This window comes from Cherax quadricarinatus, unplaced genomic scaffold (genome assembly GCF_038502225.1).
Source record: "Cherax quadricarinatus isolate ZL_2023a unplaced genomic scaffold, ASM3850222v1 Contig401, whole genome shotgun sequence".
Taxonomy (NCBI): domain Eukaryota; kingdom Metazoa; phylum Arthropoda; class Malacostraca; order Decapoda; family Parastacidae; genus Cherax; species Cherax quadricarinatus.
In genome coordinates, this window is record NW_027195427.1 from 5421 (window position 1) to 27503 (window position 22083).

At 44.0% G+C, this 22083-nt stretch overlaps 1 protein-coding gene across 1 annotated transcript in view; it reads left to right on the plus strand.

Annotated features, from left to right (window-relative positions):
* The first annotated feature begins 655 nt into the window (after window positions 1-655).
* Window positions 656-22083, plus strand: part of LOC128697886 (zinc finger protein 594) — a 108767-nt gene continuing 87339 nt past the window's right edge. Inside the window, exon 1 of the mRNA XM_070080401.1 lies at window positions 656-1054. The gene's annotated coding sequence lies outside the window, so the exon portion shown is untranslated. The remainder of the gene's footprint in view (window positions 1055-22083) is intronic.

The following is a 22083-nucleotide window of genomic DNA, read 5'->3' on the forward strand; positions in this document are numbered from 1 at the left end:
AAAGGATATAAAAGCTATTACTTGGGTAACATAAAAATAGGTTGGACAAATATAGACTGGAAAGAGGCAGCTTGTTTCAGTGTTCACTCTCTGCCACATTATTATTATTATAATCAAGGGGGAAGCGCTAAACCCGGAGGATTATACAGCGCCTGGGGGGGGGGATGTGGAAGGCATTCAGGCTTAATTCGGGGAACTGGAGCACAGATCCAATTCCCTAAATCAAGAGCCCCTCACCAACATCAAGGAACCTTCCTTGAGGGGACTCTCTGCCACAATAAATGTCACATTAGTTGCACTTGTGTCCTTTTACTTCACATATTGTTGGAAATTTGTTGTATATGTGTTTGAAATTTGAGTCTATTATCAAGGTGGATTCCTATGAATTTTCCCTCTGTGAGTTTTGTTTAGGTGATCCGTTTATTATTGTGTTAAGAGGGATATCTGTAGCTCTGTTACCAAACTGAATGAAGTAGGTTTTGTCAATGTTTAAGACTTGGACCGAAACGTCGTCGTAAGCTTCTTATATGTGCGGGTTATTTGTGTATCGTTCCAGTCACGGTATTGTGCCTTTTTTTGTTATTTTTAGATCAAAGTTGAAGGTGCCAGTCAACACTTCCTCCGAAACTCTACCTTAAATTACACATTTTATTAATAAAATTCCCTGAACTAGTGTTGATGGTATACATTAGGAGGTGAAAAATACCAATAGTGTATATAAGAGTGATGTATATTATAAGTAATGTATATAATAGATGATAGAAGTTGTATATAATATTTGTATAATTAAGTGTAGATGTTAGAACACAGTGACCTGGACAACAACACCAGCTGGTGATCACTCTCCTTTATCTCTCATATTTGTGACTCTCTCTCCCCCTCCCCGTGCGGGTTTAACACTTCTTGTGATGCATATCATACATTAAGGTGCCTTGGTCATCACCCTGACGGATCTTGATCCAAGGAACTACTGTTATCATCAATTATTGAGGATTTAAACTGACTCTCACAAGCTGTGTCACCCATACGGGTTTACGCTTCCCAGTCATACATAGTAAGTTTATTAAGTGACACATAAGTACGATTATCATACATATTAACATATGTGTAAATTATCCAGCAGGATAACCCAGGATAGTGAGTTATCCACCCAGGATAACCCAGGATAGTGAGTTATCCACCCAGGATAACCCAGGGTAGTGAGTTATCCACCCAGGATAACCCAGGGTGGTGAGTTATCCACCCAGGATAACCCAGGGTAGTGAGTTATCCACCCAGGATAACCCAGGGTAGTGAGTTATCCACCCAGGATAACCCAGGGTAGTGAGTTGTCCACCCAGGATAACCCAGGGTAGTGAGTTGTCCACCCAGGATAACCCAGGGTAGTGAGTTATCCACCCAGGATAACCCAGGGTAGTGAGTTATCCACCCAGGATAACCCAGGGTAGTGAGTTATCCATCCAGGATAACCCAGGGTAGTGAGTTATCCACCCAGGATAACCCTGGGTAGTGAGTTATCCACCCAGGATAACCCAGGGTAGTGAGTTATCCACCCAGGATAATCCAGGGTAGTGAGTTATCCATCCAGGATAACCCAGGATAGTGAGTTATCCGCCCAGGATAACCCAGGGTAGTGAGTTATCCACCCAGGATAACCCAGGGGAGTGAGTTAGCGACCCAGGATAACCCAGGGTAGTGAGTTATCCACCCAGGATAACCCAGGGAAGCAAGTTACCCACCCAGGATAACCCAGGGTAGTGAGTTATCCACCCAGGATAACCCAGGGTAGTGAGTTATCCACCCAGGATAACCCAGGGTAGTGAGTTATCCACCCAGGATAACCCAGGGTAGCAAGTTACCCACCCAGGATAACCCAGGGTAGTGAGTTATCCACCCAGGATAACCCAGGGTAGTGAGTTATCCACCCAGGATAACCCAGGGTAGTGAGTTATCCACCCAGGATAACCCAGGGTAGTGAGTTATCCACCCAGGATAACCCAGGGTAGCAAGTTACCCACCCAGGATAACCCAGGGTAGTGAGTTATCCACCCAGGATAACCCAGGGTTGTGAGTTATCCACCCAGGATAACCCAGGGTAGTGAGTTATCCACCCAGGATAACGAAGGGTAGTGAGTTATCCACCCAGGATAACCCAGGGTGGTGAGTTATCCACTCAGGATAACCCAGGGTAGTGAGTTATCCACCCAGGATAACCCAGGGTAGTGAGTTATCCACCCAGGATAACCCAGGGTAGTGAGTTATCCACCCACGATAACTCAAGGTAGTTATCCACCCAGGATAACCCAGGGTAGTGAGTTATCCACCCAGCATAACCCAGGGTAGTGAGTTATCCACCCAGGATAACCCAGGGTAGTGAGTTATCCACCCAGGATAACCCAGGGTAGTGAGTTATCCACCCAGGATAACCCACGGTAGTGAGTTATCCACCCAGGATAACCCAGGGTGGTGAGTTATCCACCCAGGATAACCCACGGTAGTGAGTTATCCACCCAGGATAACCCAGGGTGGTGAGTTATCCACCCAGGATAACCCAGGGTAGTGAGTTATCCACCCAGGATAACCCAGGGTAGTGAGTTATTCACCTATGATAACCCAGGGTAGTGAGTTATCCACCCAGGATAACCCAGGGTGGTGAGTTATCCACCCAGGATAACCCAGGGTGGCGAGTTATCCACCCAGGATAACCCAGGATAGTGAGTTATCCACCCAGGATAACCCAGGGTGGTGAGTTATCCACCCAGGATAACCCAGGGTAGTGAGTTATCCACCCAGGATAACCCAGGGTAGTGAGTTATCCACCTAGGATAACCCAAGGTGGTGAGTTATCCACCCAGGATAACCCAGGGTGGTGAGTTATCCACCCAGGATAACCCAGGGTAGTGAGTTATCCACCCAGGATAACCCAGGGTGGTGAGTTATCCACCCAGGATAACCCAGGGTGGTGAGTTATCCACCGAGGATAACCCAGGTTAGTGAGTTATCCACCCAGGATAACCCAGGGTAGTGAGTTATCCACCCAGGATAACCCAAGGTAGTGAGTTATCCACCCAGGATAACCCAGGGTAGTGAGTTATCCACCCAGGATAACCCAGGGTAGTGAGTTATCCACCCAGGATAACCCAGGGTAGTGAGTTATCCACCCAGGATAACCCAGGGTAGTGAGTTATCCACCCAGGATAACCCAGGGTAGTGAGTTATCCACCCAGGATAACCCAGGTTAGTGAGTTATCCACCCAGGATAACCCAGGGTAGTGAGTTATCCACCCAGGATAACCCAGGGTAGTGAGTTATCCACCCAGGATAACCCAGGGTAGTGAGTTATCCACCCAGGATAACCCAGGGTAGTGAGTTATCCACCCAGGATAACCCAGGGTAGTGAGTTATCCACCCAGGATAACCCAGGGTAGTGAGTTATCCACCCAGGATAACCCAGGGTAGTGAGTTATCCACCCAGGATAACCCAGGGTAGTGAGTTATCCACCCAGGATAACCCAGGGTAGTGAGTTATCCACCCAGGATAACCCAGGGTAGTGAGTTATCCACCCAGGATAACCCAGGGTAGTGAGTTATCCACCCAGGATAACCCAGGGTGGTGAGTTATCCACCCAGGATAACCCAGGGTAGTGAGTTATCCACCCAGGATAACCCAGGGTAGTGAGTTATCCACCCAGGATAACCCAGGGTAGTGAGTTATCCACCCAGGGTAGTGAGTTACCCCCCCAGGATAACCCAGGGTAGTGAGTTATCCACCCACGATAACTCAAGGTAGTGAGTTATCCACCCAGGATAACCCAGGGTAGTGAGTTATCCACCCAGGATAACCCAGGGTAGTGAGTTATCCACCCAGGATAACCCAGGGTAGTGAGTTATCCACCCAGGATAACCCAGGGTAGTGAGTTATCCACCCAGGATAACCCAGGGTAGCAAGTTACCCACCCAGGATAACCCAGGGTAGTGAGTTATCCACCCAGGATAACCCAGGGTAGTGAGTTATCCACCCAGGATAACCCATTGTAGTGAGTTATCCACCCAGGATAACCCAGGGTAGTGAGTTATCCACCCACGATAACCCAGGGTAGTGAGTTATCCACCCAGGATAACCCAGGGTAGTGAGTTATCCACCCAGGATAACCCAGGGTAGTGAGTTATCCACCCAGGATAACCCAGGGTAGTGAGTTATCCACCCACGATAACTCAAGGTAGTGAGTTATCCACCCAGGATAACCCAGGGTAGTGAGTTATCCACCCAGGATAACCCAGGGTAGTGAGTTATCCACCCAGGATAACCCAGGGTAGTGAGTTATCCACCCAGGATAACCCAGGGTAGTGAGTTATCCACCCAGGATAACCCAGGGTAGTGAGTTATCCATCCAGGATAACCCAGGGTAGTGAGTTATCCACCCAGGATAACCCAGGGTAGTGAGTTATCCACCCAGGATAACCCAGGGTAGTGAGTTATCCACCCAGGATAACCCAGGGTAGTGAGTTATCCACCCAGGATAACCCAGGGTAGTGAGTTATCCACCCAGGATAACCCAGGGTAGTGAGTTATCCACCCAGGATAACCCAGGGTGGTGAGTTATCCACCCAGGATAACCCAGGGTGGCGAGTTATCCACCCAGGATAACCCAGGATAGTGAGTTATCCACCCAGGATAACCCAGGGTGGTGAGTTATCCACCCAGGATAACCCAGGGTAGTGAGTTATCCACCCAGGATAACCCAGGGTAGTGAGTTATCCACCCAGGATAACCCAGGGTGGTGAGTTATCCACCCAGGATAACCCAGGGTGGTGAGTTATCCACCCAGGATAACCCAGGGTAGTGAGTTATCCACCCAGGATAACCCAGGGTAGTGAGTTATCCACCCAGGATAACCCAGGGTGGTGAGTTATCCACCCAGGATAACCCAGGGTAGTGAGTTATCCACCCAGGATAACCCAGGGTAGTGAGTTATCCACCCAGGATAACCCAGGTTAGTGAGTTATCCACCCAGGATAACCCAGGTTAGTGAGTTATCCACCCAGGATAACCCAGGTTAGTGAGTTATCCACCCAGGATAACCCAGGGTAGTGAGTTATCCACCCAGGATAACCCAGGGTAGTGAGTTATCCACCCAGGATAACCCAGGGTAGTGAGTTATCCACCCAGGATAACCCAGGGTAGTGAGTTATCCACCCAGGATAACCCAGGATAGTGAGTTATCCACCCAGGATAACCCAGGGTAGTGAGTTATCCACCCAGGATAACCCAGGACAGTGAGTTATCTACCCAGGATAACCCAGGATAATGAGTTATCCACCCAGGATAACCTAGGATAGTGAGTTATCCACCAGGATAACCCAGGGTAGCGAGTTATCCACCCAGGATAACCCAGGGTAGTGAGCTATCCACCCAGGATAACCCGGAGTAGTGAGTTATCCACCCTGGATAACCCAGGATAGTGAGTTATCCACCCAGGATAACCCAGGGTAGTGAGTTATCCACCCAGGATAACCCAGGGTAGTGAGTTATCCACCCAGGATAACCCAGGGTAGTGAGTTATCCACTCAGGATAACCCAGGGTAGTGAGTTATCCACCCAGGATAACCCAGGATAGTGAGTTATCCACCCAGGATAACCCAGGGTAGTGAGTTATCCACCCAGGATAACCCAGGGTAGTGAGTTATCCACCCAGGATAACCCAGGGTAGTGAGTTATCCACCCAGGATAACCCAGGGTAGTGAGTTATCCACCCAGGATAACCCAGGGTAGTGAGTTATCCACCCAGGATAACCCAGGGTAGTGAGTTATCCACCCAGGATAACCCAGGGTAGTGAGTTATCCACCCAGGATAACCCAGGGTAGTGAGTTATCCACCCAGGATAACCCAGGGTAGTGAGTTATCCACCCAGGATAACCCAGGGTAGTGAGTTATCCACCCAGGATAACCCAGGGTAGTGAGTTATCCACCCAGGATAACCCAGGGTAGTGAGTTATCCACCGAGGATAACCCAGGGTAGTGAGTTATCCACCCAGGATAACCCAGGGTAGTGAGTTATCCACCCAGGATAACCCAGGGTAGTGAGTTAGTTATCCACCCAGGATAACCCAGGGTATTGAGTTATCCACCCAGGATAACCCAGGGTAGTGAGTTATCCACCCAGGATAACCCAGGGTAGTGAGTTATCCACCCAGGATAACCCAGGGTAGTGAGTTATCCACCCAGGATAACCCAGGGTATTGAGTTATCCACCCAGGATAACCCAGGGTAGTGAGTTATCCACCCAGGATAACCCAGGGTAGTGAGTTACCCTCCCAGGATAACCCAGGGTAGTGAGTTAGCCACCCAGCATAACCCAGGGTGGTGAGTTATCCACCCAGGATAACCCAGGGTAGTGAGTTAGCCACCCAGGATAAACCAGGGTAGTGAGTTATCCACTCAGGATAACCCAGGGTAGTGAGTTATCCACCCAGGATAACCCAGGGTAGTGAGTTATCCACCCAGGATAACCCAGGGTAGTGAGTTAGTTACCCACCCAGGATTACCCAGGGTAATGAGTTATCCACCCAGGATAACCCAGGGTATTGAGTTATCCACCCAGGATAACCCAGGGTAGTGAGTTATCCACCCAGGATAACCCAGGGTAGTGAGTTACCCTCCCAGGATAACCCAGGGTAGTGAGTTAGCCACCCAGCATAACCCAGGGTGGTGAGTTATCCACCCAGGATAACCCAGGGTAGTGAGTTAGCCACCCATGATAAACCAGGGTAGTGAGTTATCCAAGCAGGATAACCCAGGGTAGTGAGTTATCCACCCAGGATAACCCAGGGTAGTGAGTTATCCACTCAGGATAACCCAGGTTAGTGAGTTATCCACCCAGGATAACCCAGGGTAGTGAGTTATCCACCCAGGATAACCCAGGGTAGTGAGTTATCCAGGTGGTCTGGTGGCTAAAACTCCCGCTTCACACACGGAGGGCCCGGGTTCGATTCCCTGCGGGTGGAAATTCCGACACGTTTCCTTACACCTATTGTCCTGTTCACCTAGCAGCAAATAGGTACCTGGGTGTAAGTCGACTGGTGTGGGTCGCATCCTGGGGGACAAGATTAAGGACCCCAATGGAAATAAGTTAGACAGTCCTCGATGACGCACTGACTTTCTTTGGTTATCCTGGGTGGCTAACCCTCCGGGGTTAAAAATCTGAACGAAATCTTATCTTATCTTAGGATAACCCAGGGTAGTGAGTTATCCACCCAGGATAACCCAGGGTAGTGAGTTATCCACCCAGGATAACCCAGGGTATTGAGTTATCCACCCAGGATAACCCAGGGTAGTGAGTTATCCACCCAGGATAACCCAGGGTAGTGAGTTATCCACCCAGGATAACCCAGGGTAGTGAGTTATCCACCCAGGATAACACAGGGTAGTGAGTTATCCACCCAGGATAACCCAGGGTAGTGAGTTATCCACCCAGGATAACCCAGGGTAGTGAGTTATCCACCCAGGATAACCCAGGGTAGTGAGTTATCCACCCAGGATAACCCAGGGTAGTGAGTTATCCACCCAGGATAACCCAGGGTAGAGAGTTATCCACCCAGGATGTGTCCAGGTGTGGCCTGAACTGCCCCGTGTGTGCCAGTGTTTACAAGCCAGCCAGTGTGCGCACATATAAGGATACATTCGGTACATTCCATATTATCACTGTTTTTGGTGCTTGTTTCTGCAAAATAAGTAACCATGGGCCCCAAGAAACCTTCTAGTGCCATCCCTTCGAGAAAAAAGGTGCTAATGACTGTTGAAATGAAGAAAGAGATTATTTCAAAGTACGAAAGTTAAGTGCGTGTCGGAGTGCATGATGATTTGGTAAAGAAATTGCCTGCAACTAGTGGTGATGTGAGTGAAGTTAAGGCCAGCAAAGGTTGGTTTGAAAGATTTAAGAATCGTAGTGGCATACATAGTGTGATAAGGCATGGTGAGGCTGCCAGCTCAAGTCCTAATGGAAGGGGATTCCCCTTCTAAACACTAACACCATCCACACTCTCCCCTCCTCCCATCCCATCAATCATCACCAGATCTTTATTAAAGGTAAGTGTCAATTATTCTATTGTTATTAATATATTGTTATTGTTGCTATTGTAATTATTCTATTGCATTAAACTTAATATTTCATGTGTTAAATTTTTTTTTTTCATACTTTTGGGTGTCTTGCACGGATTAATTTGATTTCCATTATTTCTTATGGGGAAAATCAATTCGACTTTTGATATTTTCGACATTCGATAGCTCTCAGGAACGGATTAGTATCGAATGTCGAGGGTCCACTGTATTGTATCTCATAAATGTCTAACCTGTGACCCTATCAAACTTTATTTTTTAATTACATTACCTAACAGAATACTCCATTCAACTGAATGCTCAGGAACACAGTAAATGACAATATGACCTGTCTTTGTAATACTCATTTGTGCTAAATTGTTATCTGTTTATAATAATGTTTTTACCACTGAATATATCATTGCTTAGTTAATCTTAAGTTAATTTTAAGCCTGCTCATAATGTTCTGCGTACAAAGGGCTTTGGCATGTTGCACTGTAATAACTTTGTACTTCACTGTATCATGTTCAAGTTAACAAATAAATAAATAAATAAATAAACAGCATAACACTTACCTTTATTGGTGATTCTTCTTAGTGTATGGAAGACTGGAGGAGGAGAGATTGGATTATTTATTGTTTGAAGGGGAATCCCCTTCCATAAAGACTTCAGGTAACAGCTTGAGAGTCACTGTACACCTGTGGCACTAATTACTTGTCCAGAGAGCTCTGTTTCTGGCATCTCCTTAAAATTTCCCTAAAATGGGCCAAGACTTTGTGACTACATGTTGCCGACATGGCTTCCAACAACTTTTTAGGGTGATGTTTCTCCATAAATCTTTCCATCCTACTCCACATTTCAAAAAATCTCCTTAATTTCTGTGGAAGGCACCTTCTTCCACCTCTCTTCCTCCTCTGAAGCAATATTCTGAGCTGCGGTCTGTTGTTGTTCCAGCTGAAGCTCTTGCAGCTCATCAGTGGTTAGCTCTTCATTGTGGTCCTCCACCAACTCTTCCACATCTTCCAAACTCACATCCAACCCCATGGAACTCCCCAATGCTACAATAGATTCCACAACTGCCATGGGCTCGTCAGGGTCAGCCCCAAACCCCTCAAAATCCCTCTTGTGGACACACACACTGGCCACAGTTTTCTCCAAGCGGAGTTCAAAGTGCTGGTAGTCACTCCCTCCCAGGCCTTACCTATAAGGCTTATGCAATGGAGGATACTGAAGTGATCTTTCCAAAACTCTCTTAGGGTCAAGTGAGTGTCTGAGGTCACGTTAAAGCATCTTTCAAACATTGCTTTGGTGTAGAGTTTTTTAAAGTTTGAAATGACCTGCTGGTCCATGGGCTGGAGGAGAGGAGTGGTATTAGGGGGCAAGAAGTTCACTGTGATGAACCCAGACACCTCCAGAATTAGGTCATCCAAGTTTGGAGGGTGAGCAGGTGCATTGTCCATTAGCAGGAGGCACTTGAGATCCAATTTATTTTCCAGGAGGTAATTCTTCACATTGGGGCCAAACACTTCATTGAACCACTCGACAAAAATTTCCCTTGTGACCCATGCCTTATTATTAGATCTCCAATGCACACACAATTTACTCTTCATGACATTGTTTTCCTTTAACACACTGGGATTTTCAGAATGGTACACTAGTAACAGCTACACTTTGAAATCCCCACTAGGATTACTACAAAACATGTGAGTCAGCCTGTCTTTCATAGGCTTGTGTCCTGGCAGTGCCTTTTCCTCCTGAGTAATGTAGATCCTCTTTGGCATTTTCTTCCAAAAGAGGCCTGTTTCGTCACAATTGAACACTTGTTGGGGTTTTAATTGTTCAGTCTGTATGTACTCCTTGAATTCACTTATGAATTTTGTAGTTGCATTTTTGTCAGAACTGGCAGCCTCACCATGCCTTACCACACTGTGTATGCCACTATGGTTCTTAAATCTCTCAAACCAGCCTTTGCTGGCCTTAAAGCCACAAATATCAGTACTCGTTGCAGGCAGTTTCTTTACGAGATTCTCCTGCTAATTGTTTCTCGTTGATCCACACCAGCAATAACTTCTCAACATCTTTGAGTACTGGCGATCTTATTTTTGTCAGCATATTTACCCCTTTTGCAACAACAGCTTCCTTGATTTCCTTTTTCTTGGCCACGATGGAAGCTATGGTTGTATGGGGTTTCTTATACATCCTGGCCAGTTCTTCCACACGTACGCCACTTTCATATTGTTCAATGATGTTTTTCTTGAAATCAATCGTATTTCTCACTTTCTTTACCAAAGGCATGGCACTAGGAGCTTTCTTTGGAGCCATAGTAGTGTATTTAGCAGTTGCAAGCACTAAAATGATTGGAATATTATGAAATATTTTGTATGAACACGTGAGGGGATGGTCATTCTCTGGTAAACAATGCCACACTGGCTGGGAATCTAGTGTGAGGCGGCTCGGGGCCGTGAGTACGCGTCCGAGATAAATGACTATTTGCAAGTCAAATGATGATTCGCGAGTCAATGTTTTGACAAAAAACGTTATGATTTCCAAAAATTAAGACTTTCGAGCCTTACGAAAAACAAGGATCCACTGTAAGTGTTGATGGTGTTGCTGTTGGGTTTATAATGGCCACTGAGAGAAGCCGTACATATTAGTGTTGGAGGAGGCTTCTGCCACCACCACTATCCACAAACAATATATGTACGCAATTTACGTAAGAACATAAGAAAGAAGGAACACTGCGACAGGCCTACTGACTCATGCGGAGCAGATCCATGCCCCCCCCCTGGATTAGCCCAATGACCCCCCACCCGGATTAGCCCAATGACCCACCCAGTCTGGTCACCTCCACTCAAGGAAGGAGCATGGCACCAGACCCAGCAGCACAAGCTAGTCAGGTCTAACTCACACCCACCCACACCCACTCATCAAATCAAATCAAATCAAATCAAAGTTTATTCTCTTTAAGGATTACAATGCAGGGTTTACAGATTTTGGTTATTGTGTGGTTTACATGTAATAAAGTACAGTGGACCCCCAGTTCACGTTATTAATCCGTTCCTGAGAGCTCATCGTAGAGCAAAATTATCGGAAAGCGAATCAATTTTCCCCATGAGAAATATTTTTTTTTTTTTTATTATCACACCGGCCGATTCCCACCAAGGCAGGGTGGCCCGAAAAAGAAAAACTTTCACCATCATTCACTCCATCACTGTCTTGCCAGAAGGGTGCTTTACACTACAGTTTTTAAACTGCAACATTAACACCCCTCCTTCAGAGTGCAGGCACTGTACTTCCCATCTCCAGGACTCAAGTCCGGCCTGCCGGTTTCCCTGAATCCCTTCATAAATGTTACTTTGCTCACACTCCAACAGCACGTCAAGTATTAAAAACCATTTGTCTCCATTCACTCCTATCAAACACGCTCACGCATGCCTGCTGGAAGTCCAAGCCCCTCGCACACAAAACCTCCTTTACCCCCTCCCTCCAACCCTTCCTAGGCCGACCCCTACCCCGCCTTCCTTCCACTACAGACTGATACACTCTTGAAGTCATTCTGTTTCGCTCCATTCTCTCTACATGTCCGAACCACCTCAACAACCCTTCCTCAGCCCTCTGGACAACAGTTTTGGTAATCCCGCACCTCCTCCTAACTTCCAAATTACGAATTCTCTGCATTCTATTCACACCACACATTGACCTCAGACATGACATCTCCACTGCCTCCAGCCTTCTCCTCGCTGCAACATTCATCACCCACGCTTCACACCCATATAAGAGCGTTGGTAAAACTATACTCTCATACATTCCCCTCTTTGCCTCCAAGGACAAAGTTCTTTGTCTCCACAGACTCCTAAGTGCACCACTCACTCTTTTTCCCTCATCAATTCTATGATTCACCTCATCTTTCATAGACCCATCCGCTGACACGTCCACTCCCAAATATCTGAATACGTTCACCTCCTCCATACTCTCTCCCTCCAATCTGATATTCAATCTTTCATCACCTAATCTTTTTGTTATCCTCATAACCTTACTCTTTCCTGTATTCACCTTTAATTTTCTTCTTTTGCACACCCTACCAAATTCATCCACCAATCTCTGCAACTTCTCTTCAGAATCTCCCAAGAGCACAGTGTCATCAGCAAAGAGCAGCTGTGACAACTCCCACTTTGTGTGTGATTCTTTATCTTTTAACTCCACGCCTCTTGCCAAGACCCTCGCATTTACTTCTCTTACAACCCCATCTATAAATATATTAAACAACCACGGTGACATCACACATCCCTGTCTAAGGCCTACTTTTACTGGGAAATAATTTCCCTCTTTCCTACATACTCTAACTTGAGCCTCACTATCCTCGTAAAAACTCTTCACTGCTTTCAGTAACCTACCTCCTACACCATACACTTGCAACATCTGCCACATTGCCCCCCTATCCACCCTGTCATACGCCTTTTCCAAATCCATAAATGCCACAAAGACCTCTTTAGCCTTATCTAAATACTGTTCACTTATATGTTTCACTGTAAACACCTGGTCCACACACCCCCTACCTTTCCTAAAGCCTCCTTGTTCATCTGCTATCCTATTCTCCGTCTTACTCTTAATTCTTTCAATTATAACTCTACCATACACTTTACCAGGTACACTCAACAGACTTAAACCCCCTATAATTTTTGCACTCTCTTTTATCCCCTTTGCCTTTATACAAAGGAACTATGCATGCTCTCTGCCAATCCCTAGGTACCTTACCCTCTTCCATACATTTATTAAATAATTGCACCAACCACTCCAAAACTATATCCCCACCTGCTTTTAACATTTCTATCTTTATCCCATCAATCCCGGCTGCCTTACCCCCTTTCATTTTACCTACTGCCTCACGAACTTCCCCCACACTCACAACTGGCTCTTCCTCACTCCTACAAGATGTTATTCCTCCTTGCCCTATACACGAAATCACAGCTTCCCTATCTTCATCGACATTTAACAATTCCTCAAAATATTCCCTCCATCTTCCCAATACCTCTAACTCTCCATTTAATAACTCTCCTCTCCTATTTTTAACTGACAAATCCATTTGTTCTCTAGGCTTTCTTAACTTGTTAATCTCACTCCAAAACTTTTTCTTATTTTCAACAAAATTTGTTGATAACATCTCACCCACTCTCTCATTTGCTCTCTTTTTACATTGCTTCACCACTCTCTTAACTTCTCTCTTTTTCTCCATATACTCTTCCCTCCTTGCATCACTTCTACTTTGTAAAAACTTCTCATATGCTAACTTTTTCTCCCTTACTACTCTCTTTACATCATCATTCCACCAATCGCTCCTCTTCCCTCCTGCACCCACTTTCCTGTAACCACAAACTTCTGCTGAACACTCTAACACTACATTTTTAAACCTACCCCATACCTCTTCGACCCCATTGCCTATGCTCTCATTAGCCCATCTATCCTCCAATAGCTGTTTATATCTTACCCTAACTGCCTCCTCTTTTAGTTTATAAACCTTCACCTCTCTCTTCCCTGATGCTTCTATTCTCCTTGTATCCCATCTACCTTTTACTCTCAGTGTAGCTACAACTAGAAAGTGATCTGATATATCTGTGGCCCCTCTATAAACATGTACATCCTGAAGTCTACTCAACAGTCTTTTATCTACCAATACATAATCCAACAAACTACTGTCATTTCGCCCTACATCATATCGTGTATACTTATTTATCCTCTTTTTCTTAAAATATGTATTACCTATAACTAAACCCCTTTCTATACAAAGTTCAATCAAAGGGCTCCCATTATCATTTACACATGAGAAATAATGGAAATCAAATTAATCCGTGCAAGACACCCAAAATTTTGAAAAAAAACTTTTACCACATGAAATATTAAGTTTAATGCAATAGAATAATTACAATAACAATAATAACAATAGAATAATCACACTAGAATAATTGACACTTACCTTTAATGAAGATCTGGCGATGATTGATGGGATGGGAGGAGGGGAGAGTGTCGAAGTTTTTAATGTTTAGAATGGGAATCCCCCTCCATTAGGACTTGAGGTAGCAAGTCCTTTACCGGGGTTACTTCCCTTCTTCTTATAATGCCACTAGGACCAGCTTGAGAGTCACTGGACTTGTCGCACAACATATCTGTCCATAGAGGCCTGTACCTCTCGTTCCTTTATGACTTTTCTAAAGTGGTTCACAACATTGTCAGTGTAATAGTCACCAGCACGGCTTACAATAGCTGTGTTAGGGTGATTTTCATCCATAAAGGTTTGCAGTTCAACCCACTGTGCACACATTTCCTTAATTTTTGAAGTAGGCACAATGGATTCCACAACTGGCATAGGCTTCTCAGGGTTAGCCCCAAACCCTTCAAAATCTTTCTTAATTTCCATACTAATTCTCACCCTTTTTACCACAGTGTTGGCACTAGAAGCTTTCTTGGGGCCCATGGTGACTTATTTTGCAGAAACAAGCACCAAAAACAATGATAATATGGATAATATGGAATATACCGAATGTATCCTTAAATGCGCACACACTGGCTGGCTTGTAGACACTGGCACACACGGGGCAGTTCAGGCCACACGTGGACACGTCGTACGAATCGTATTGCATACCGGGTTTTGTAACGGGAACCGAGGCAAATTTTTTGCGATATAATGCTTCGGATACCGAATTTATCGGATACCGATGACTTCGCGAACCGGGGGTCCACTGTACTAATTACAGAGGGGGCCACTAGAACACCTAGCATGGCTAGGCATTTCGGGCAAACTTAGAATAATTCTTAACCCTAAATTATTATAAATTGTGGAGTAAGTTGACTAAATACTAAGTGACTAAATACTAGTTTGTGAGTTTAGCAATGTGAATGCTTTTGTTTTGTCACAATACAGTTTCTGCATTGGAGTATCACAGGCAAACTTATGACTAATCAGGAATCATTCTTATAAGATTAAGATACGTATTTCTGTGCTTATATTCAAATGGGTGAGTGAGTGAGTGAGTGTAAGTGTGAACCACCAGGTGGTTTCTATGTAAACCATACCACGGGCGGGATTTGAACCCGTGAGTCGGTTTTTATGTAGTTATCAGGGAGATAAGATGTTTTCTAATGGTAGTTTTGAAGGTGATGAATGTGTCTGCAGTTCTAGAGTTTTCAGGTAGGGTGTTCCAGATTTTAGGGCCTTTGACATGCATTGAATTTTTGTAAAGATTTAGTCTGACACGGGGAATGTCGTAGAGATGTTTGTGTCTGGTGTTATGCCTGTGGGTCCTGTCACAACTATCAAGAAAGCATTTTAGGTCAAGGTTAATATTGGAATTTAGGGTCCTGTATATGTAGATTGCACAGTAGTAAGTCTGGATGTTCTGAACAGGGAGTAAGTTTAGATCTATGAAGAGTTGAGGGGGGGTGTTGCCAGGGATGGGATTTAGTGATTATTCTTACTGTGGCTTTTTGTTGAGTTATTATTGGCTTTAGGTGTGTTGCTGCAGTTGATTCCCAAGCACAAATAGCATAGGTGAGGAATGGATAAATGAGTGAATGGTATAGTGTGAGAAGGGCATTTTGCGGCACATAGTATCATATCTTGGAGAGGATCCCAACTGTTTTGGATACTTTTTTTGATATGTGTTGGATATGGGTGCTGAAATTCAGGTTGTTGTCGAGGTATAGGCCTAGGAATTTGCCCTCATTTTGTCTGGCAATTAGAGTGCTGTCGATCTTAATGTTAAGTTGCGCAGCACCTGCTCTGCTACCAAACATAATATAGTAGGTTTTGTCAGTGTTAAGTGTAAGTTTATTGGCTGTCATCCAAATTGATATTTTGAGCAGCTTTTCATTAACAATGGTGTTGAGGGTGGCAAGAGTAGGGTGAGAGATGACATAAGTCGTGTCATCAGCAAAGAGAATGGGTTTCAGGTGTTGGGATACGTTTGGAAGATCATTGATGTAAATGAGGAAGAGCAGTGGTCCAAGGACACTTCCCTGCGGAACTCCAGTATCAAGTGGCCGTGTTGATGATGCTGTGTCTTTAATGGTGACATACTGATACCTATTAGTAAGGTAGGATTTGAAATATGCAAGTGCATGGCCTCTTATACCGTAATGATCAAGTTTGTGGAGTAGGATGCCGTGGTCTACTGTGTCAAAAGCTTTTCTTAGGTCAATAAAAGTTCCTAGCGGATATTCCTTATTTTCCAATGCTGTGTAAAGCAGATCTAGCATTTTTACAATTGCATCATTAGTGCTTTTATTTTTCCTGAATCCAAATTGGCAGGGGTTGAGTATGTTTTGTGCCGTTATAAATGAATAGTCTCCTGTGCACGAGTTTCTCAAAGATTTTGGATAGCAATGGTAAGTTTGATATTGGCCTATAGTTGTTTACATCTGTAGGGTCACCTCCTTTATGTATTGATGTAACCCTTGCTGTCTTGAGTAGTTTCGGGAAGGTGCTAGTTTCTAGTGACTTGTTAAAAAGTAATGTAATAGCATGCGAAAGGACATGGGCCGCTTGCATGTACAATAATGGTGGGACATGAGACAGGTTCCCTGAGTTGTTTTTAAGTGACTTTATGATCTCAGTGACTTCGGTGGGCTCAGTTGGTGCAAGATAGAAGGAATTTGGGAAATTCCCATCTAGATAGTCCCCGGCATGGGCGTTGGTACGTGGGATTTTACTGGCAAGATTAGATCCTCTGGTTGAGAAGAAGTCGTTTATCTTGTTAGCTGTTTCATTGGGATGCAGCAGTATTTTATTAGGTTTAGTTAGGACAATATTCTTGTTTTTTTTCAGTTTGGGGTTGCCCAGAATCTGAGAGTGTTTTCCAGGTCTTTTTTATATCTCCTCTTGTGTCAGTGAATCTTCTGGAGTAGTACAGTTGTTTGGCTTTCTTTATTGCTCTGGTGAGAACTGATGAATAGTGTTTAAGAATATCTTTGTGTATTAAGCACTGTCTATATTGGTTTTCATATTGGTGTTTCTTATCAATGGATTTCAGAATGCTGCTGGTTAGCCATGGGCAACCGAGCCGTTTATTCGTGATCTGTTTCATTTTTATAGGACAATGTTTGTTGTATAGTCTAAGTAATTTGTTGAGAAAAATGTCTGTCCAATCGTCAATACCATTGGCCTTGGAGAATTCTGTAGGCCAGTCAACAGTCTCTAGGTCTGCTGTGAACTTCCTTATTGAGGCCTCGTCATGGAGTCTAAATGAAACTTTGTTGTATTCCAGTGGTGGTTTACTAATGTTTGTTAAGAGGAAGGTTGGGTAGTGGTCTGTAGTGCTGTCTGTGATTATCCCTGATTTAAGGGGGGCTAGTACAGTGGACCCCCGCATACCGATTTTAATCCGTGCAAGAGGGCTCATTGGTATGCGAAATAATCGGTATGCGAATGAATTTTCCCCATAAGAAATAATGGAAATCAAATTAATCCGTGCAAGACACCCAAAAGTATGAAAAAAAAATTTTTGCCACGTGAAATATACATTTTCCTACACACAAAGAGAAGGATACATGCACAATAGTAGAGTAGTACATGCACAGTATATATTGTGCATGTACTAGTCTACTAAATGAAGAATAAATGACACTTACCTTTATTGAAGATGCAGCAATGACTGATGAGACACTGTGTCCTGGGAGTGCCTTTTCCTCCTGAGTACTGTAGGTCCTGTTTGGTATTTTCTTCCAGAACATGCCTTATCACACTGTGTATGTCACTACGATTCTTAAATCTCTCAAACCAACCTTTGCTGGCTTTAAATTCACCAATATGAGCACTAGTTCCAGGCATTTTTCCCTGTTCACCTGGGTGTTAGTCGACTGGTGTGGGTTGCATCCTGGGAGACAAGATTAAGGACCCCAATGGAAATAAGTTAGACAGTCTTCGATGACACTGACTTTTTTGGGTTATCCTGGGTGGCAAATCCTCTGGTGTTAATTGTTTCTTGGTATATTCTCAATAAGCCTCACCAACAACAGCGCTACAGCAGCAGCAGATGATGCTACAGAAGCAGCAGACGATGCTACAGCAGCAGCAGACGATGCTACAGCAGCAGCAGACGATGCTACAGCAGCAGCAGCAGCAGACGATGCTACAGCAGCAGCAGCAGCTGACAGTGCTACAGCAGCAGCAGACGATGCTACAGCAGCAGCAGACGATGCTACAGCAGCAGCAGACGATGCTACAGCAGCAGCAGACGATGCTACAGCAGCAGCAGACGATGCTACAGCAGCAGCAGATGATGCTACAGCAGCAGCAGCAGCTGACAGTGCTACAGCAGCAGCAGACGATGCTACAGCAGCAGCAGACGATGCTACAGCAGCAGCAGCAGCTGACAGTGCTACAGCAGCAGCAGACGATGCTACAGCAGCAGCAGACGATGCTACAGCAGCAGCAGATGATGCTACAGCAGCAGCAGCAGCTGACAGTGCAGCAGCAGCAGCTTTACCACCAATAGTAGCGATGGTTGATTGGGGTTTATTATACAACCTGGCCAGCTCGGAGACACGCACTCCACTTTCATACTTATCAATGATCTTTTTCTTCATCTCTATAGTAATTCTCACCCTTATTGCTGTAGGGTTGGCACGAGAAGCTTTCTTGGGGCCCATGGTCACTTATTTTCCAGATAAAATCACCAAAAACACTGTAATAATACGAAATGTTACGATTGTATGCTACCGCGGAGGCTGGCTGGTAAACAATGCCACCGGCGGAACATGTGAGGCTGGCTAAGGCGCACATTGGACGCGTCTCGGACGAACAGCGGTGAGCGGATTTTTAAGCGATATGCGAGGCAAAATTTTTGCGATTAAAGCAAGCGGTATGCGGATTAATCGTTATGTGATGCCAACGGTATGCGGGGGTCCACTGTATATTGGTCCATATGTGGTCTATTATGGTTGCACTTGTCTCAGTGAGCCTGGTTGGTTTAGTTATTGTTGGTATGAGAAGTGTGTTGTTCATATTGTTGATGAAATCAGTTACAGGCTGATCATCTAGTAGGCCAAGGTTGATATTGAAGTCTCCAGCTAAGAGAAGGTGGTGCTTGTTCATTTGTCTGTTTGTTATTAGTGCCTTTAACCCTTTGACTGTCACGGCCATATATATACGTCTTACGAGGTACCGTGTTTGACGTATATATACTCATAAATTCTAGCGGCTTCAAATCAAGCAGGAGAAAGCAGGTAGGCCCACATGTGAGAGAATGGGTCTGTGTGGTCAGTGTGCACCATTTAAAAAAAATCCTGGCGCACGCAGTGCATAATGAGAAAAAAAAAAATCTCCGACCTTTTTTCTTAATTAAAATGCTGACTTTGTGGTCTATTTTCGTATAGTATTTATGGTTGTATTCTCGTTTTCTTGGTCTCATGTGATAGAATGGAAAACATATTATAGAAATAGAGGTGATTTTGATTGATTATACTATAAAAAGAACCTGGAAATGGAGCTCAAAGTAGGGGGAATGTTTGATTTTTGCCTATGTTCAAAAGTAAACAAATGATGTCATTGTCCAATAAATGTCCAACTAGCCATTCTAATATGCAGTCATGAATGGGTTGATATTATTTATACAAATATTACAGTATTGCAGTAGTCTGCATAATAGTAAGTCTTCTATTTTTTGTTTGAATAAAAATTCAAAATAGAAAGCAAGAGTAATATCAGAGGGGCCTGGAGACATGACTGATGAACAAAGAAAATGTTATTTTAGAGCCAGGAATGTCTGCATTGTTCATTCTAGACCTTATTTTGAAATTGTCATATTTTTTAATTTTCGTGAAATTGGCCAAATTGCAAATCTCTGACCACGTTATTGGGTAGTTGAAATCAGTAAATGGGCAGTTTCTTGTACTCAATTGATAGAAAAAATGGAGTTCTAAAGAAATAGCTATGAGTTTGGCCGACTGGAACAACGGAATTAGCTGAAAATAGGGCTCAAAGTGGGTGAAATCGCCGATTTGGAAATATCGCCGAGGTCACTAACTTCGCAAGAGCATAATTCCGTCAGTTTTCCATCAAATTTCGTTTTTTTGGTGTCATTACAATCGGGTTTTAAAAGATTCTCTATCATTTCATAAGAAAAAATAATTTTTTTTTTTATCCCTTTGACTGTCGCGGCCGTATATATACGTCTTACGAGGTACCGTGTTTGACCTATTTATACTCATAAATTCTAGCGGCTTCAAATCAAGCAGGAGAAAGGTGGTAGGCCCACATGTGAGAGAATGGGTCTGTGTGGTCAGTGTGCACCATATAAAAAAAATCATGGAGCACGCAGTGCAAAATGAGAAAAAAAAAACTGACCGTTTTTTTTTAATTAAAATGCCGACTTTGTGGTCTATTTTCGTATAGTATTTATGGTTGTATTCTCGTTTTCTTGGTCTCATTTGATAGAGTGGAAAACATATTATAGAAATAGTTGTGATTTTGATTGATTTTACTATAAAAAGAACCTAGAAATGGAGCTCAAAATAGGGGAAATGTTTGATTTTTGCCAATGTTCAAAAGTAAACAAATGATGCCATTGTCCAATAAATGTCCAACTAGCCATTCTAATATGCAGTCATGAATGGGTTGATGTTATTTATACAATTATTACAGTATTGCAGTAGTCTGCATAATAGTAAGTCTTCTATTTTTTGTTTGAATAAAAATTCAAAATAGAAAGCAAGAGTAATATCAGAGGGGCCTGGAGACATGACTGATGAGCAAAGAAAATGTTATTTTAGAGCCAGGAATGTCTGCATTGTTCATTCTGGACCTTATTTTGAAATTGTCATATTTTTTAATTTTCGTGAAATTGGCCAAATTGCAAATTTCTGACCACATTATTAGGTAGTTGAAATCGGTAAATGGGCAGCTTCTTGTACTCAATCGATAGAAAAAATGGAGTTCTGAAGAAATAGCTATGAGCTTGGGCGACTGGAACAGTGGAATTAGCCGAAAATAGGGCTCAAAGTGGGCGAAATCGCCGATTTGTAAACAGCGCCGAGGTCGCTAACTTCGCGAGAGCATAATTCCATCAGTTTTCCATCAAATTTCGTTTTTTTTGGTGTCATTACAATCGGGAAAAGAATCTCTATCATTTCATAAGAAAAAATAATTTTTTTTTTTTAAATTTTGCGACACCAGGAGACACCTCAGGATTGGGGGTTGCGACAGTCAAAGGGTTAAATTTTGCGACACCAGGAGACACCTCAGGATTGGGGGTTGCGACAGTCAAGGGGTTAATTTCTCACTGAAATTTGGGATGTTTGTGTGGTGTACCCTGTAAATAGCACCGATTGTTATAGGTGTCTTAAGGTTTTTTACAGTAAAGTTAGCAAAAATATATTTTTTTTTTATTATCACACCGGGCCGATTCCCACCAAGGCAGGGTGGCCCGAAAAAGAAAAACTTTCACCATCATTCACTCCATCACTGTCTTGCCAGAAGGGTGCTTTACACTACAGTTTTTAAACTGCAACATTAACACCCCTCCTTCAGAGTGCAGGCACTGTACTTCCCATCTCCAGGACTCAAGTCCGGCCTGCCGGTTTCCCTGAATCCCTTCATAAATGTTACTTTGCTCACACTCCAACAGCACGTCAAGTATTAAAAACCATTTGTCTCCATTCACTCCTATCAAACACGCTCACGCATGCCTGCTGGAAGTCCAAGCCCCTCGCACACAAAACCTCCTTTACCCCCTCCCTCCAACCCTTCCTAGGCCGACCCCTACCCCGCCTTCCTTCCACTACAGACTGATACACTCTTGAAGTCATTCTGTTTCGCTCCATTCTCTCTACATGTCCGAACCACCTCAACAACCCTTCCTCAGCCCTCTGGACAACAGTTTTGGTAATCCCGCACCTCCTCCTAACTTCCAAACTACGAATTCTCTGCATTATATTCACACCACACATTGCCCTCAGACATGACATCTCCACTGCCTCCAGCCTTCTCCTCGCTGCA